This window comes from Peromyscus maniculatus, chromosome 19 (genome assembly GCF_049852395.1).
Source record: "Peromyscus maniculatus bairdii isolate BWxNUB_F1_BW_parent chromosome 19, HU_Pman_BW_mat_3.1, whole genome shotgun sequence".
Classification (NCBI taxonomy): Eukaryota; Metazoa; Chordata; class Mammalia; order Rodentia; family Cricetidae; genus Peromyscus; species Peromyscus maniculatus.
This window is the reverse complement of record NC_134870.1, coordinates 60,216,194-60,236,014: the sequence shown is the minus strand read 5'-3', so window position 1 is coordinate 60,236,014 and position 19,821 is coordinate 60,216,194. Positions and strand designations below refer to the sequence as shown.

The 19,821-nt window shown below is 42.2% G+C and overlaps 1 long non-coding RNA gene across 1 annotated transcript; it reads left to right on the top strand.

Annotated features, from left to right (window-relative positions):
- The first annotated feature begins 4,341 nt into the window (after positions 1-4,341).
- Positions 4,342-12,143, top strand: LOC121824104 (uncharacterized). The gene is made up of 4 exons (XR_006065899.2): positions 4,342-4,579; positions 6,870-6,956; positions 10,314-10,515; positions 11,832-12,143. It is a non-coding gene; the product is annotated as an uncharacterized LOC121824104 (long non-coding RNA).
- Positions 12,144-19,821: the final 7,678 nt, after the last annotated feature.

Here is a 19,821-nt window from a genome sequence, read left to right as displayed (position 1 = left end):
AACCTTTGTCACAATTATTTGACTAGCAAAAATCCTCCGCTTGATTTTGATTTGGAGATGATAATAAAATGAGATGCCAGGTTTTATTTTATGTTTTTTTTTTTTATTTCACATTCAAAGGCTTGCTTAAGGTTGTCAGTCTGTCTCATGCCCTCACTGGAAAACCTAAGGCAACTGTACCTACTGTAAAAAATTGTGCTTCCTCCAAGACAGAGTTGGCCTTTTGCTTTGTGGAATGATTTTTAAAGTTAAAATGACACTCCTGTGGAAATGGTAAAGGCCCCTTTGGCCACATGACTTTCTGAGTTCATGGCTAGTGGAGCATCTGGTTCTGGATCTGTTTGGACTGGGAAGATGTGGGGGGTCTGAGTGTACAAAGCAGTGAAGAAAGATGCCTTTGAAGGTTAATGTCATCCAGAGTCCACTCTTTAGCCTCTCATGGGAATCCTCGACCTCCTTTTGGAGACTTCCCATCCCCCATTGTCTACAGTCTTGGTAAATCTGTCATTCAAAATGTCCTGCTTGTCTCAGGCCACCAATGGACAAAAGACATAGGTTTTGAAGTCTGAATATTGAACAAGACAAGAATTAAAACAAAACAAACAGAAAAATTAAAATGGATTCATTCCAGGCTTGACATGCTGCAAAGACTATCAGTCAGTTCTTGCCATTTGGACTCCAGGACCACGCTTATCTTCCCAAAGCCTTTTTTCTCTATAAACCATTTTGGTTTTGCACCTTGTATCCTGGGTTTCCAGTAAGTTCCCTTTGTTTACAGGTAGCCACGTTGATTTTCTGTTGCTAACAATGGTGACTCTTAACCAGCACAGATTTGCTTAAGGAGTTGTGAATAGTCTAGATTCTGGCAAACCAAGAATATAATCTTTCCTTAAAAAAAAAAAGAAAAGAAAAGAAAATACAAGAGGTGAATAAAAACAGAGACTAAAGAGAACCCTATAAAGTTGGCACCTACCCATGGACTGGCCTGCCTTTGTTAAAGGTGAGATGATCCCCAAACACAGACAACTTCTCTTCACAAAGTTCAGAACCCTCTATCAATAGATCGCCTCATTAGAAAAGCCATGAGAGCATTTTCAAAGCCTATAGAGGAAAACATGCCTTCTCCGCATCCTTGAAGGGTCGGATAAAATGAGCTAAGTATCTCCCCAACCACGAGAGAGTTTCAGAACAGAAAGGGAAGAGAGAGAAATGGAGTTCCCTGCATGTCAGTGGGTTTGTAGAGACAGCAAAACTCTGAAGCCTTTTCAGCAGCCCCATGGCCAGGAAAATGATCTACTTAAATCCTGGGAGAGTGTGGACCAATGGCTTAGGTTTCACATGCCGCTGAATGATTTTTTAATAGACTTACTTGTTTATGCTACTTTTTGTTTTATCAAATAAGGATATAGAGGATATAAATGAATACTGCCATTATTGATTCTTAAGAGAAAGATGTATACAAACACAGAAGGGAAACTCACAGACACACACACTCAATTAAGTGAGCTTAAGGAAAACTTCAATTCAATTTCTTCTGATCTTCCTCAGTTTGCTATGTGCAAAACAAGAAAGACTAAGCCCTAATAGGCAATCCCTCCACAGAGACCCATGTAGCAGAGGACTGAAGCCTAGGTTGAGCTTGCCAGGCTCATCTTTAGGAGAAAATGACCACAATTATAGCCACTATCCATGGCCCAGTGTTCTGAGCATGCAGGAGCCTTTGGATCTCTCAGAGCTGGAATTACACGCAGTTGGAAGCTGCCATGTGGGTACTGGGACCCACATGCAGATCCTATGCAAGAGCGGTAACCAGTCTTAATGGCTGAGCCATCTTTCCAGCCCTGGCTTTATGTTCTCAACAGAAACTTCTATACTCAAGGCTATGCTCATGAGTACACTACACAGTGAATGTCCCAGGGCCAGGCTGGAGAAGCCCAGGACATTTCCTGGCTCTTTTTCCTGGTCAACTTCTGAACTATGGCTTTCTGGTTTTGTTTGTTTGTTTATTCAGATCTTATCTTCATCCTTCTGCTCAATCTGTTCATATAGGTGTTGATTGCTTGCATTCATCTCTACAGAGAACCTTGAATGTTCCTAAATGATGTTTGTTTGTTTTCCTACAGATCTTTAGCCAATTTTATAGTACTCTGGACTCTATCCTAAGTTCTATAAACTTTTATCCATACATGATAGGTGTGCACCAAATGTAATTTAGGATAACCAACTTAATCTCTTCTGAACATGACAAATTATGTGTTCAATTTGAGTGCCTTGGTTTATTTGGGATGCTGTAACAAAATACCTTTGACTGGGTCATTGATGAGCAATAAATGGTTCTGGAGGCTCATATAGGTATGATCAAGGTGCTGTGGCATTTAAATATCTGATAGGGTTTTCATAGATGGTACCTCACTCCTGCATCCTCACATGATGGAAAAGCAACTGTGGAACCTTTCCATAAGAGCATGTATGCAACAGGGTGCTAGTTCTTAACACGGTTGGTTTTAGTGTCAACTTGCCAGAAATTAGGATCATCTGAGTAGGTAGTCCTGGCTGAAGAAGTGTCCTGGTTGCCTTTATTGATGCAGGAAGACCCAGCTGGATAATGGGCAGCACCTTCCTGCTGCAGTCCAGATGAAAAGGGGTATGGTAGAAAGAAGGCCATCTCCCCTCTTGCTCAGTCCTCCCCCTGAGTTTAATTGTCCTGATGCTGCTCCTGGTCCCTTCGCTGATATCAGATCCAGAGTTTCCTTGTCATCATTTCAAAATAAAAATCAGCAGCTCTCTAGGAACCTTCTGGACTTCCAGGGCCAGACTGGGCAGCTGAAGCACTGTCTTGTGGATTGAGAGACTACTTGTCAACTCCACACCCCTCAATGAGAGACAGCCATTGTAGGACTTCTCCAACCTCTGAGACACTCTGCCTCAAGGACCAAGTAAATACCAGGTTCTCAACTCTCGGGTGTGAGTCTGCTGTTGTTACTATTTTAAAGCTGACTTGATAAATCCTTTTATACATTTATGCACGCATAAATACATACATACATATTCATCCCATTGGTTCTGTTTCACTGGAGAATGCTGACTAATACAGTGTTTCACCTCCCACATGCACCAACCACATCTTGATGCCATCACTTTGGGTTAGGACTTCAACAGCATTTAGAGCACATGACAGTATCATTGACAAGGCACACTGTTAACATACTCTAATTTGAAACAATAAGCCATGAAATACTTCATGTTAGGTCTCTGAATCTGTTCCTTATAGGAACCAAAGTAGGGAGGAACTGCTAAGCAAGTGTAAGAAGCATACATAAGGCATACGGGTAGGAGAAGAGGCACATGTGAGTAGCACTTCCATGGGGAAAACAATAGTGGAAACACACTGGTTGCAAACTTCTGTGGGTTAATTCAAAACATCCTGTGCAAATAGAAGGGAAAGTTCAGGAAGCAGAAGTGAGCATGTCACTGCCAAGCACTCTGCTTAACATTATTTGTTTACAGGGACAGATCGCCATGGTCAGCTAATGTGGTCATAATTAAGTAGCTCATACGATCTTAAATGTGAGTTCTACCAGTCACCTTAAATTATTTTGCAATAATAAATGAGCTACACATCTTCATATCTGACAAGAACGGCTCAGTACATCCCAGGTTCCATGTTCATAATACATTAGCTATAGCTTGTCTTCACTCTGGGATGCAGACTACTGAAGTGGCCCCTATCTAGGTTGGTCTCATGGTGTTAGGAACAAGGGACAATCATGCTGAGAGTATTGGGTGGCAATCCCACTCATATTCCATTGACCCATCACCAAGTCATGTGGCCAAGCCTAACATCAATCGATGATGGATATTATCAAAAGTCAATGGATATTATCTATCCCATGAACACTTTGCTTTACCTTGCTCATCAAATATCTCCTAAGAAGTACAAGTGCCAACAGTCTTCACAGACCCTGTGACCCTGGAATTTTAATTTGTATTGTATCCAGACTAGAATCTTCACAGCTCCTTCAGCCTTCAGATCTTTCCCAAATAACTGCCAGCCCTTCGGTGCTTACAAAATGGCAGACATGCTCACATGCGTGTCAGTGTTTAGAGTTGATAATGCAAGCACAGCATTCCACCACAGCCCTGGTGGCTGAGCTGCGGAATTATTTATGGCTTTCCCATTTATGGCGTGCTGCTCAGTTTCCCATGAGTTGCTAGCAAAAATTCCTGATAGCTACTATGAGCCATTGAAACCTATGAGACTTCATTTATTGTGGCATAATATACACATTACCTCACTTGTGTTAGACCATATGGAGAGCTCTCTGTTGAATTTGGCATAGGTACTGGGGTGAAACAGGAATGGATTACGCTCCTAGTCCCCCTCAATTATGCTGTATATTGGATCAGGCAGCCAACTTCAACTGATCATCTGGGCATTGCAGTCAGTCCTCGGGACAGCACCACCACCTCCACCTACGCCAATGAAGAATAATGAATGTGATTTCAAAGGGAGCGTGAGCAGCTGGGGATAGCATCATTGCCAGCAAGATCAACTGGACTGCCTGCTCACATAAAGCCTGTGAGTAGGAGGTGAAGGAGGAGCGGAGCAGAGCCCTCCTTTGTCATGCCTTGTAGGGTAAGGTTGGCAAGAAGAGCAAAAGAAAGAGAGAAAGAAAGAGAGAAAGAAAGAAAGAAAGAAAGAAAGAAAGAAAGAAAGAAAGAAAGAAAGAAAGAAAGAAAGAAAGAAAGAAAGGAAAAGGAAGGAAAGGAAAGGAAGGAAAGGAAAGGAAAGAGGAAAGGAAAGGAAAGGAAAGGAAAGGAAAGGAAAGGAAAGGAAAGGAAAGGAAAGGAAAGGAAAGGAAAGGAAAGGAAAGGAAAGGAAAGGAAAGGAAAGGAAAGGAAAGGAAAGGAAAGAACTCCAGAGAGCTTGAAAAGCAAAGCTAGTTGTCAGCCCCAATGAGCAATGGCTGCCATGTCTTACCTAGAGAAAAGTCTGACTTGAAGATGGCATAAAACGCCATCTGCCATGCCAGTTGTCATCTTGTTGGCTGCAAGCATCAGGGTAGGATATTATTCCTCTTAGTATAAGAAAGAAAGTGTGACCAATATATAGATATTTATATGAGCTTCAATTTGTTGTTGTTGTTGTCGTAATTCTGGGAACTGGTTTTTAAGATCCACAGTGGTTTTGGCTTATCATGATATATATATATATGGCTAAGACCCCTTTGATGGGGGAGCTTATCATACTTGTATGGGAGTGTGGAACACTAAGACTGTAGGATCTAATCAGTTGTTTTATTATGATCATGAATTCACCTACAATATTAGCAACTGCAATAGAATCCTCAGAAAATTCATATGATGGCCCAAGAAAATAATCCTAATCATTTTTTCTCACTGACATTAAAATTTTAAGAATTAGATAATTGTTTTTATTGCCAACCCATCTGTCAATGGTGTTTGTGAGCCTCACTCTGTCTCTATCCCTGTCTCTGTCTTTATCTCTGTTTCTCTCTCTCTCTTTCTTTCAAACACACACACACACACACACACACACACACACACTGACCTAAAAGGCAAAGCCCAGTGAGGAATAAGAAGAGCAAATGCTTTCTGAGCAGTGTTTATCACCACAGTCCCTTCCTTCATCATTTCCTCCCTTGGCACGTCATCATTTGGAAATGGAGCATCAGTACTTGAGGGGTTCCCACTGAACCATATTATCAGTGACAGTGAACTGTGGGCGAAGCAGACCTTCTCTTCCCAAGGACAAGCTCTAACTTTGATTATGGTTGACTGTTTGAAACAAAGTCCAAAGATTGATACCCACCCCACCCCACCCCTTTAAAAAAAAGTCTAATTAGTGTTCCTCTATTGGAGAGGAAGCTGGGCATGAGGCTCCATCACTGCCAAATGAAATTAAGGCCCAATTATTGATAAATGAAGAGTGGTTTGTGCTGGAGCCTGGCCTGGAGTCGCGGAAATACATCTGTCATTTGGCCTGTACAGGAGTCGTTCATGTGTGACATAGCATCCTGTGCATTTATCATGCATCTGTAGATTTTTGTTTTAATTCACTTAACTGTCTAACTAGATTCAGTGCTGGATGCCTCGAATGGAGTCAGGATTTGGACTGACAGATGCAATTCCAGTCTGAAATGATGTGTGACAGGGCTAGCTAGCTTGCATATTAATTATTACTGAAACCATTATAGACAGCGCTTTTCCACTAATGGTTGATTCTCTTATCTGTTTTTGTGGCTTCTATGGTTAACAATTGTCCAGTTGCTCCAGGGCAGGTAGGATCAATGGACCATTGTTGTCAAGTGCACTTACTATTACCATGAAAATTAGAATGGAGGTGTTTGAAAGGCAGGAATGAAAATGCCCCTGTTTTACCATCATGCAAATGACAAATCCTATGAATGAGGGACACTTTTCATAAATCCTAACTAGGTAAAAGAGTTTATTAAGTCCATTGTCAAACACAAATTGAAAACAAACATTTGTTAAGTTGATAAAAGAAAAAAGGAAGAAAAGAGATGTCTACAGGACATTTCCCATCCGAGCTTGGCACACAATGCTTAGTTTAGGAGCATGTAATGACTTAATTTAAAGTTCCTGTCATGTTATCACTAGGTTGTATAAATGTTTAAAATTATTGTTACCTTCTAAAAGAAGCCATTAACACTTATTTTTTTTTGCTTCAAAGTTCTGAGAAAATGTCCTGTCTGTAGGACTTTAATGAGATCACTTCCGAGGGCAATGATCCTGCCTCAGCCTCTATAGTTCTCCTTTGTTATTTACATATTTGTATTTTTCTGGAGCTCATGCAGCCCTACCCTCTCTCTGTTTTAATCATCCAGAAACACCAGAAAGACCAGCAAAAAAGGAAAGAAACCCATTCCAATCACAGAGGACTGAGTGAAGAAAGCATTGTTGAAAGGTGCATGGTAGGTGTCTCACCATTGCTTACAGACCTCACGTGACCTGAATTGTGAGCACCATCCACAATTTTCCGTCTTTAAGAGTTTGTAAAATCTCCAAGGACATTAATAAGATAGATACCCAAGGCTAGCACAATAGAATGTATTGTACAGTACAAGATAGAAGATTTCTGGTAGAGTTAAAATAACAATGATGGATGCCCATCTTTTCAAATGGCTCCTGATGTTAAAAGACATTTCACTTTGGTTTCCCAGATCCAAGGGACACTGTGCCCCCCTAAACAATTAATACCACCCATGTTAGGAGAAACATCTTTTCCATCTCCCTGCCTCTGAGAATGAGGCATTTTACAGGGAACCTGCTTTCAGTTTAAGAGTTCACTGGCTTGATTATGATATCAGGTTACAAGATTTTAGTAGTTAAAAAATCGCTTTGAACAAAAGAGCAAATTAGAAAGCAACGATGTATCTTCGCATAAATAGATCTTAAAATATTAATAGTCATAACATTCAGGAAATACGAGTAAATTTTGACTTTACGTTTTGGGAACTATTGTAGTTTTTCATGTGATTAGCTCTTCCAATTTATAATGTTTGCTTCGCTGCTTTCTTCCTTTCAATGGTTTTTTTTTTTTTTTTTTTTTTTTTTTTGTAAGACTCCAAAAACTTAATTATGGCTTATGCAAATATCGTTTGAGGAAAAATAGAGTAATATTAAATCTTTAAAAGCATTGTTAGGTTAAATGCTGGGAAAGTCACTGTAGGTGTTAAATAACAATCAGGAAGAAATGGAATGGAGGTGGGGATGCCTATAAGAGAGTTTTCTCATTCTCTCCAAAAACCATTTACTTGGATCAGTTTTCCCTAACTTTAACCAAAGGTGAGTGTTTAAGGTTACTAAGGAAGCAGGGAAGAATGTGTGCTTCTGATTGTGCTCAGATCAAAAGCCAAGCTGTGGGGTGTGGGGTGTGGGTGTGGGTGTGGGTGTGGGTGTGGGTGTGGGGGCTGTGCTTACACTGCAATCATGAGGACCAGGCTTTGCATATCTAGAACACATATGAAGCCAGATGCAGTACCATGAGCCTGGCAAACCCTGGCAGTTAAGGTGGTGAATCTGAGTGGGGAATAAGTGTCTTAAGCAAGGTGGAAGTTTAGGACTGACCCTGGGGTTGTCCTCTAAGTTCCACATGCATGCTGTGGGAAGCACATGCTTGCCTTTCTACATGTGAACATACGCGCACGCATGCACGCGCGCACGCACGTGCGCACGCACGCGTGCACACTCAGACACACATACACACACACACACACACACAAAGGAGAAAGAAGGAGAGAAAGAGAGAGAGAGAGAGAGAGAGAGAGAGAGAGAGAGAGAGAGAGAGAGAGAGAGAGGATCTTGAAATCAACCTACGTCAACACGATGCCAACACTGGAAAAGCATTCATGAAGCAATGCAGTCATTTTCATCATAGGCATAATGCAAAGCCTGGTTCTAGGGGTTTTTTTTGTTTGTTTGTTTGTTTGGTTTTTTGTTGTTGTTGGTTTTTTTGTTTGTTTGTTTGTTTTTTTCGAGACAGGGTTTCTCTGTGTAGCGTTGGAGCCTGTCCTGGATCTCACTCTGTAGATCAGGTTGGCCTCGAACTCACAGAGATCCACCTGCCTCTGCCTCCCGAGTGCTGGGATTAAAGGCGTGCACTGCTGCTGCTGCTGCTGCCGCCGCCGCCGCCGCCGCCGCCGCCGCCGCCGCCGCCGCCGCCGCCACCACCACCACCACCACCACCACCACCACCACCACCACCACCACCACCAGGCTGCCTGGCTCTAGTTTTTTAACCCAGTCATCTGCATCCTTTCTTATATTTTTGGTTGTGAGCCTAGCCTTTAACGGCTGAGCTATCCCTCCAGCCCACTGCATCCTTTCTATATTGCCTGGAATCGCTGATGTTGTACAGAAAAGAAAGGAAGGAAGGAGGGAGGGAGGGAGGGAGGGAGGGAGGAAGGAAGGAAGGAAGGAAGGAAGGAAGGAAGGAAGGAAGGAAGGAAGGAAGGAAGGAAGGAAGGAAGGAAGGAAGGAAGGAAGGAAGGAAGGAATTAAGTAAGGCATCCCCAGCCTGGTAAATGAGTACATGTGTGCTTAGGGAGACATGAAAATGGAAGCCAGTGTAGGAATTTCCACCTGCTGAGTACTGTGCCTGAAGGATGCTTAGTACCACAAAAGCTGCTTCAATGACAAAAGTAAGAGTCAGATTGTATCTGAGATGGGTAGAGGTAAAATTTCAGGAAGAAGGGGGCCAGCAGTTAGGAAAGGCACAGGCAGGAGGAGAAGGACTTCCTCCAGGCATCTAACCCTGGCCACCACGAGAATATGGGCATTCTCTGGCCTGATGCCAAGAGGGAGAAAAGGAAGTACAGAAGAGGGAAACGCTCTTCTTCCTTCTTAAATTTTGTGTCCTGGGACCTGGAAATTAACTTTAAAAAAAAAAAAAAAAAAGGAAGAAAGAAAGACTAATTAAGAGGAGGAAGGATCCATAATTTTATTCATAATTACATATGCGCATTGAAGTTCATCGCCAAGAAGTGAAACTTGAAGAAGAGGTTTAATTTGGGAACTTAGATGCCATTTTAACAAGCTAAAGACTGTGGGGCTTCAAGGGACCATTAGTTATAGGGACACCACCAGGAAAAACCCAATGAGCTCATTAAAGAGTAGGGTTACTTCAGTGAAGCCCATTTGAGCAGACTCATCTTGACGTTAGGCGCCATCTTCGTTGTTGAAGATGAGCTAATCTTTTCTGGTAGCTTCCTCCTAGAAAACTGTGAGGCATCTTTCTCAAAGAAAATACACACACACCCCCCCCCCTTATGACTGGAAGGGTGACAGACATTTCTTCCTTTGTCCAATCATTCTCAATTTAATTGAGCAGCTCAACGTAATCCTCATGCCAACGTTTGGGGGGTGGCATACTCTGATCTCCCTCTAAAGGTAATTTTTTGAGGAAGTTGAGAAAGAGTTTCTCTGAGTAACCATCATGTATCAAGTTTCCTAGAACTTGCTCTGTAGACCAGGCTGACCTTGAATTCACAGAGATCAGCCTGCCTCTGCCTCCCAAGTGCTGGGATTATAGGTGTGTGCCACCGCCACCACCAGACCAAAAGTGATAGTTTACTTTAAAAGGAAACAAATATCACTATTGATTGAGTTAATTGACTTTTATTTTCCTACACTTTCAGCTTTTAATTTACACCTTGTGAAAAGTTGTGCTTGGTAACAATTTTTTTTTATATAATACCATTGCTTGCCCCAACCAAATCTTAGTGACTTATTGTCATTGTGTTTAATCTTTCTTTTTTTTTAAATTCCAGCCCATGATTCCTATAAGGCTTCAAAATAAAACTCTAAGATATTGTCTTCAAAGAAAATACTCACATGAAGTCTCTCCTATACTTCTGACTGTATGCTGAGAGATCCACATCTATTCTCCAATGATCCCTGACATTATCTCCAATCTTAACAAATCAGTTAATGGGGATCACAAGACTGACAGAAGCTGGAATGCTTGATAAGGTATCATAACTAGAGGATGACTTTCCTGTCATTTAAATAAAAGACTCTTGGGCTGGGAAGATGTTCAGTTGGTAATGTGCCTGTCTTGCAAGCGTGGAACCTGAGTTCAGATACCCAGAAGTTCATAAAACAAACAAACAAAAATCTGGATGTGGCCATGGGCATCTGTAAAATTAGTGCAATGGTAGCTGAGACAGGCAGATGCCTAGAGCTCTCTAGCTGACCAGTCTAGCCGATCAGTAAGCGTCAAACTCATCAAGAGACCTTGTGTCAAGAGACAAGGTAGATGGTAGGTGAGATAGCTCAGCTGTAAAGGTGCACACCTCCAGCCCTAAGGACCTGAGATCGAGCCTCCAGGATCCACATGGTGGAGAGAACCTACTTCCACAAGTTGTTCTCTGAGTTCTATGGGTGTGCTTCTACACACACACACACACACACACACACACACACACACACACACACACACACACACTCTAAATGTTTCAGAAGAGGATAAGGTGGAGAATGGCTGAGGAAGATAGCAGTGTGGACCTCTGGCCTCCCCACATAGGTATACACATACCTAGATTTACATGTACAAATATATAGTACACACACACACACACACACACACACACACACACACAAATTTATTTGACTCTTTTAGGTGAAGAAAGACAAAAGTAGCATGTCCAGCTGGGTGACAGATGTCTTAAAGCCTTTTTCATTACAACCTTGCAAATAGAGCCACCTCACAGAGCTGCTCTGTAGGTCAAGGGTTAAGTCAGTTTGAACCTAATGCCGTGCAAGCTCTTGTTGTTTTGACTGCTTCTGGAATCTTCTCTTTTTAAATACAAGAATAAAGATACTCCCTGGGGAAAAAAAACTAGGTTCCCAAACTGCATGGCATCAAGATACACAAAATAAGAATCCAGTCAGCACTCTACTTAGGACTATTTATGCCACAAGGTACCTACCCTCCAAGGCCATTTCACAAGAGACTGGACAACAAGAAGATGACATGTAGAGAAGTCGGGCTTCATTCTGTCTATTTGTTGCAGCATTTTCATCAGGGAGGAACTTGTTTTCCACGCAGAGAAGTTAAACTCCTTCAGTAGTTTTGTGGAGCCCGACTTCATCCAAAAGCATGCACAGTGTAAAGGGGGAAGTCCTAGTTGTGCTTTTTTTTTTTTTACAGTGGCTCAGCAAGGCACCCCAAGCCTAGCCCCACCAAAGGCAGCTAGACACTGGCAACGGTTTGCTTTGAGAGAGTATCTGATCCTATATTATAATTAACCAGAGGTGCTTAAGTTTCTCTCTGTTATCTGGGTCAGGAGAGAAAAACCCTACGCCAAATAGATGAAGACGACCACAGGAGCAGAGAAAGAGCTCAGCTCAGCTCCATCTTCCTGATCTCTGAATGCTGTGATGAATGACCTGCATCATTTCATCTCCCAGTGTCGTGATGAATGGGAATGCTAAGCCTTGCAGTTGACTCCGACTTCTCCCACCTGCACTGTGACCTGTAACTTTTTTGGTTTTGAGTGAAAGCTTCTTTCCTTGCCAGAAAGTGCTTGCTATTTGTGAAAGAATATGTAAAACAGCGCCAGGTGAAGAACGACTTTTTCACCCAGTCCTGAAACCATCACAAAGAGACAAATTTTGCAGCTTTTACTTTGTGTGTGAATTTTTTTTTCCACACAGCTCTATTCATTGCCTGAAACAATGGGGCCAGTGTTGGCCAGCAAAGAATAGTGCTATTCATATGCCCTGTACCCTGCACAGTGCCTACACTTGTTAGTCTTGGCTGCCCTGCTCCGCTGGCTGCTGGCAAGAAAGTCGGGTCTATGTTGTTGGATGGAGCAGGCAGATCAGAGGATGAATGCTGGCAGCCAGATTCGCAGATAAACCTTAGCTCTGCTAGAAAACTCTTGTTGACATAAGCCTGTGCTTTGAGGGGTGTCTTGGAATTCCAAGCACTTGCGCCAGGTGTGAGGGCAGGTGGTAGCAGTCTCATTCCATCCATCCTCGACCTCCCGCCACAGCAATGAAGCTTCATTTAGGGTTCAATGCGTGCCTCAGGAATCAGACACCCAACTTTCAATTAGGGCTCTAAAGGGGACCGACTGATAGAAGGATCTTGAACAGATCTCAAGCTCCCACAGTCTCATTCTTTTCCTTCGTTAGACAAGGCATGATACAGTACCAACCACCTCACTGGACATCATGAAATTCAATAACATCGTCCTGTGCTGTGATTAACAAGGAATAATTGGTAGCTATTCCTGTCATTAATGAAAGACTGTTGGGGCAGTAACACTGGCCTAGCCTATTTTCTGTCTGGGTATAAGCCAACCACTGTGAAATGGTAGGCTTACCATTATAGTGATGGGTAGATGTGGGGGGAAAGGCAAGGCCAGCTTCTCTGTGGAGACCTAGAATGTTGTCCACAGGGCAGAAGGTGTCCACTAGTAGCAGCCACTCTGTTTCTCAAGGACCCTATGAAAGACTGGTCAGCTTATGTGTGTGGCACTGTCCCAGAAGTCCACACAATAAATAGCTGCTAGCGGGGATCTGTAGGGCCTCTTCAGTTCTCTGCCACCTTGAGTGAACAGCATAAAACCTGCAGCCCATCCCGACCTGTAGTCTTCCTTTCCTTTTTCTTTTTAAGTGAAACGAAATCTTTTTGGCTCCCATTGACGTCTGTGGGGAAGCAAACTGCCAAGTGCAGGCAACCTGTGGCAATCTTGCCGAGACTCTGGCAGCCTTTGGGATGACCAAGTGCAAGAGGCTTGATTACCTTCCCCCTTAGAATCATTCCTGTGCAGAGCCAGGCAGGCTGCTGGAATCCAAATGGGTTATTAAGATTAGCACTGCGGAGGGGCTGCAGTTCCAAATCAGGTTCAACCTTCATCCATCAATGGAGGACGGGAGGGAGCCCATCTTTCAAGTTTCTTCCAACCCATGATGTTTCGATCTTTGAAGTTTTCCTTGCTGTAGATGTTAACTGCCTAGCTACCTTCTGGGAAGATGCTACCATGAAAGCCAACACGCTTGGCACCGATTTCCCTTGGCACAGTTTATATACACATACACTTGTCATAGTACCAGAGCTTTGCAGTCTGCTAATGTACTACATGAAGCATATACTAATCACAGGGGCAATGTTCTGGGTTATGTATATTATAGAGAAAAGTTAATGTATTCACGGTGACTGTAGACACGTTAACCAGGCTTGTGAGCAGCAGACTCCTCTTGGTGTGATCACGTAATTAGAAGACATTATTGCCATTCATAAATGGAATTAATTAAATTTTTAATTAAATTTTCAAAAGATAATTTAATGAAAGTAGGATTGATTAGAAAATTATCAATGAATTTACAGATTCATTTAAGGCATTTGTCTCTGTCACTTTCAGATCTCATTGAAATCAGTTAAAGTAATGGTAGGAATGTCCATACTAGCCTTTAAATAGTTCTCAGATTGTTTTAAGAGACAAAAAGTACCTAAGATGTATCTTGAGCTCTTTCATGCAGTAGATAGTAAACTCTGTGTGTGCGTGTATGAGTGTTTGCGTGTGTATATGTGTGTATTCCTTTGTGTGTATAAAGGAGATATGATGCATGACATGCATATTGAAGTCAGAGTGTGGGTGTAGGTGTGCATGACACCATGTAGAGGTCAGGAGATAACTCAAGTGTCTGTCCTCAGATGCATTCCACATTTTATCTGATATAGGGTTTCTCAGAGATCTGGAACTTTTCATGTAACCCAGGCTAGTGGCCATGTGCTCCCAGGGACCCACCTGTTTCTATATCCGAACTGGCCATTTCTAGGAAGGGCTTCTTTCTCTATTGTGAGATATGACAGTCATAATAACGTTTTCACATTTCTGAGGCAAATGACTCACTAACAGCATTATTTTATTAGTCAATTTGTAGCCATTGTTTAGAAACAAATTTAAAGAAAAATGTGACATTCCCATTGTGGGCTGTAAAATCAAAATCTTTCTTATTGCTAAACACTTCTCTTAACCTTGATAAGGATTTCAGAACAACAGAGGGCTAAGATTGATGGTCTGTGTGTATGTTGGTCTTAGAGCTGTCATGGAACAAGTCCAAATTCTAGTAGAAGAAGGGAAATGAACATAAATTTCAATAGCAAAAACTCAAAGTATTGATTCAGGAAGAAAAAGGTCCAGTTCATATGTTAGGTCCACTACTAAGAAAACTAGGCCTGTTTGAATTATAGCAGCACAAAGTGCATCTTTTCTCAGCATTATCTCTATATCTATCCATCTATCTATCATCTATCTATCTATCTATCTATCTATCTATCTATCTATCTATCTATCATCTATCTATCTATCTATCTATCTATCTATCTATCTATCTATCTATCTATCTATTTGGTTCTTCAAGACAGGGTTTCTTTGTGTAGTCCTGAGTGTCCTGAAATTAGCTCTGTAGACCAGAGATCCACCTGCTTCTCCCTCCCAAGTGCTGGGATTGAAGGTGTATGCCACCATTGCTTGGCTTCATTTGACCATTTTTACTTCACTGATAAGAAACTCAATGACTTCAAGGTAAACTATAAGAAGGAAGAACTCACAGAAAAGGCATAGCAGATGTATTAGGCAGAGTTCCCTAGAATAACTGAAATAATAGAATGGGTATTTGTGGGGCAGGCTGAGCAATCGATTGGATTATATGATATGGACCGACTAGTCTAACAATGGCTGTCTGTGCGCCACAAAGTGCAGAACCCAGTGGTTTCTCAGTCCTCCAAACTGGCTGTCTCAGCACGCAGTCTCGATATGGCGCCCAAAGACTGCTGGATTCCTGGAAAGTCTTTGGTCTTTAGTTCAGGTTGGAAGGCAGAAGAGGCTCAGTTCCAGTGTTAGCAAATGACATCATCATCATCATCACGACCACCACCACCACCACCACCACTACCACCACCACCACCATCATCATCATCATCATCAGCAGCAGCAGCAGCAGCAGCAGCAACAACCGCAGCAGCAGGATAGATGGGCTCACCGGCAGGAATAGAGATCAATAAGCAAATGCAGCACTTCCTTCTCTCTAGACTTCTTTATATGGGTCAGCACCCCAGAGATGTGCCCACTCTGGATGGGAGTCTTCCCTCCCTAGCTAGTCCTTCCTGAAAACACCTCCACCTATCAAGCTGACAAGTGAGATTAAAAACCACACTCGTAAAGCAAAGAGCAAGTTGGCAAAAGCTATAATACATGTTCAATTATCATAAATCTAAACAGTTATATACTACTAGCAATAGCAGCAAACACATACTTCATCTGGAAAATTATGGTATGGGGCTTGATTAAACAGGCAACTAATGTGTGGTTAGAGGACCTCTAACAGTTATAACATCTGTGATTATCCATATTTCTAAACCTCTGTATCTGTGTTCATATAAGTAAATAGTTATTATCCATATTTCCCATAAATTAAAGAGGCACGGGGTTCTACTTGGTTCTCATGTGTGAAATCATGTGTCCTGGGGACATGGACCTATGAAAGAAAAACCAGCCCATCAATAAAGTGGGCTAGCTGGAGGATTGCATAGTAGGACTCCGAGTCCTTATAGAAGTATGAGAAGAAAAGCTGTAGGAAAAAAAAAACAGGCAAATTAAGTGTCTGTGTAGATAAAAGAGGCAGGAACTTCAGGAGCATCCCGAGTACAGACATGCACACAATACCCTAGCTCCCATTAGGATCTGAACAGAGTAGTGGTGAGAACACATTGAATTGCGCTCCCCCCCTACCCCAACCCGGGTTTGTTTTTCCTCTCCATCATAGCTCACGAGAAACAGAGAGAGTGATGGCTTGTCACTTTGATGCTTCTCTCCACTCAAATGGCAGAAACTAACCAGGTGAGTTGTCACAGCTCAGATGAGGCTGAGATAAAAATACACCTTGGAGAGCTCACTTCCTGATTACAGACGAAAGCTGTTCTTTCTGATTTAAAACTGAAATTCCTGCCAGCCTGAATGAGTGGCTCTGGGACGCTCTGAGGAGAAGGTGTTCCATCTACCTTCCCTCAGATTCGTTGGTGACCCCGTCCAGCGTCCTGACTTAAAATCGTAGGTGAAAACAAGTGGCTCTTCTTGTTCCTTGCTTCTGAGTTCATCTTTGAAAGCAGCTCCACACTGCTAAGTCTCGTCTCTTAATTACTCACAACATCAGAGAAGACAGCTATTTCAAGTCTTGACTCAACTGGTTTGTATTTTATATAATACAAAGCAAAATCCTTTATTTGGTAGGTTTTTGTTGTTGTTTTGGTTTTATTTTTTATTTTTTTAAGACAGGGTTTTTCTGTGTAGCCTTGGCTGTCCTGGAACTCACTCTGTAGACCAGACTGGCCTCAAACTCACAGAGATCCACCTGCCTCTGAGGATTAAAGGTGTGCACCACCACCACCCAGCTAATTTGGCAATTTTAACACATAACTATTGCAGTTTTTAACCCAAAGTTCAAGACCGTGGTCTTTCTTTGGAGAAAACTGTAGGATTCAGTTTGCAGCATAGGTCTTTCAGCCTTGCCTTTCCCAGCTTGCTCAAAGAAGGGCTCCAGCTGTCAATCAAGGCATGCTGTGGAGCCTACAAAGAGAAATGAAGAGCTACCCAAGGCTACCCATGGTGCCACTTTGCCAAGGCTGCCTGCAATTGCTAGTTTAGTTAAAGGAGGGAGCTTGTCTTTACCCTTTGTGGAATCTGCCAGGAGGAATAACCTTGAGTTTGTCACAGCTCATGGTGATTCCTGAGTGGTCTTTACTCTCTTCTGATTGGGCAATACTCTACAATGTTTTGCAAATCATCATTAGTTTGTTTTCTTTCTTTTTCTTTTTTTTTTCAACATTTAAGCCACTTGTGCTTTGTTTGTAAGCCCCCTTCATTCCAAGGACAAGAAGATAGTCCATGGAATTGGTTGTAAAACAGACTTGAATGGCTTAAAATAATATCTTTCTGTAGTTATTACATATTTAAATTTTATTTGATGGAGTTTAATACATTGCTCCATACACATCTCTTCATATATGTGTGTGTGTTTATTCCATACACACAAACATATATACATATATATGTGTGTGTATGCAATAATAAAAATGCAATGTTTATTCCAGGTTTTTTTTAAAAAAAAATGGTATTTTATGACATGCAACAAAAAAACATGTTGGATTCTTTGTGTCCCTTCATCAGGGAGTCTTAGGGACCTCTAGCCTATGTCACATGATAATCCTTCACAGGCTTTCCAGCAGCTTTCTCAGTGATTTGTTTTATTTTCCGTACTTTTTGACTCTATTAGTAACCAGCTTGTTTGTGAGCATCTCCCCATATCCTCCCAGCAGCGAAGCATTTCATTTATATGCATATGTTTAAATTCCCTAGAAAAAGAAGTCCAGTGTTTTCTCCTCTGTGTGTTTTTGTCTTGCATCTTCATGGTCTATGTTGCCAGCTGAGGATGTCAGTACAAGGAAAGTCAGCTGATGGGAAGTGGGCAGCTTATTAAACCATTTTCTTAGGTTCTTGAGCTGTATCAAATTTGGGGCTGATCTCTCCACAAATGTTTAACCCACTTGTGGGGCTTCTAGCAATCTTCCCTCTTCTTGTGATCATGAGTGATTCCTAATTCACCAGTATAACCAGGCTTTCTGGTCACTATTAGTCTAGAGGATGGCTTTGGAAGGCAACCTAACACGGACCTGGCATTTTCATCCTCTTGGCTATGCTGATGCTCTTGAGGGTCTCAGACAGGGTATTCATGTACACCACTATGGCTGTGCAGAGCAGTTGTAAGCATCATGGAGGACAGTTTCACATCTAGCTTGCCTTTCTGCCTTCAGATTTCTCATGGTATCTAGCCTTGTACTTTTTACAGAAGCTGCTTCTTAAAGAGATGTAGACTGGAGGTGCCCAGAGCACTGATACTTGGTGAGGAAGACAAGGCAGAGTGGAACATCACCACTGCCACCGTGGAATGTCTGTATGTGTACACTGTGAATATATGTTGTTCCCATTGGTTAATAAATAAGCTGCTTTGGTCTATGGCAAGGCAGCTTAGAGGCAGGCAGGAAATCCAAAGAGAGAGACAGGAAAGAGAAAGGCGGAGTGAAGGAGACACCAGACTGCCATCCTAGGAGCAACCTGTGATGGGATGCAGGTAAAGCCATGGAACATGTGGTGATACATAGAGTAATAGTTATGGGTCGAGTTAAACTATAAGAGATAGCTAGCAAGAGGCCTGCCATAGGCCACATACTTGATAATGAATATTGAGCCTCTGAGTAATTGTTTTATAAGTGGCTGCAAGACTGCAGGGCTGGGCAGACTGGGAAAAATCTTCCGGCTGCACACCACATTGGTCGGGAGAAGTGAACTTGGTACAATACAAAATTCACCATTTTAGAGTGAGCAGTGTAGCAACTTTAAGCATATTCGCGATCTTGTGCAACCATGATCTCCTTCTACTACTGGAACATTTTCATTATCTCCCCACCAATGCCTTCTATCCATTAGCCATTCTGCTCAGCCCCTGGTAAAGCCTCGTCTGTTTTCGTTATGTTTGTATTGATTCCTTCTGAGTATTTCCTACAAATGGAGTCATAATGGTGACCTTTTACGACTGACTTCTTTCACTTAGCTTAATGTCTTCATGACTCATCTACACTGAACAGGTGTCAGCATTTCATGCCTTGTTACTGCTCAATAATATTCCATTGTATGAATCTGCATGTGTTTTTGGTGTGTTTTTCATCCATCCATTTCTAATGTTTGCTTGAGTTTCTATTTCAATTTTTTTTGTGGCGTTATTTCAGTGGGTGAAATTCAAGAGGAGCCTGGAAGAGTCTTAGAATCTGGGGGTTCTAGGAATAGCCCCCAGTGCTTAGTGATAGCTCTTCATTGGGTGCCTGGGTTAATGCTCACTGGGAAAACCAAGTTAATGAGTGAGAGTTTAGAAATGACTTCCATGTGTATTTTTCTCTCCGTGTGTGTATAAGCCAGAGGACAGTCTTCAGTGTTATCCTAGTTGCAATCTATCTGTGGCTTTCTTGGGATGGAGTCTCTCATTGGCCTGGAACTTGCCAGGAAGGCTAGTCTGCCTAGTAAACAAGCCTCAGGGATCAGCTTGTCTCTAACTCCTCAGCATTGGGATCACAAGTATACACCACTACACCCAGCTTTTTTCTTAACGTGGGTTCAGAGGAGTGGGTTTACATCCTCATGCTTGCAAAGCAGACACTTTACCTGCTGAGCTCTCTTCCCATCCTTTATTCCTGTCCATTTCTGTGCTACTCAT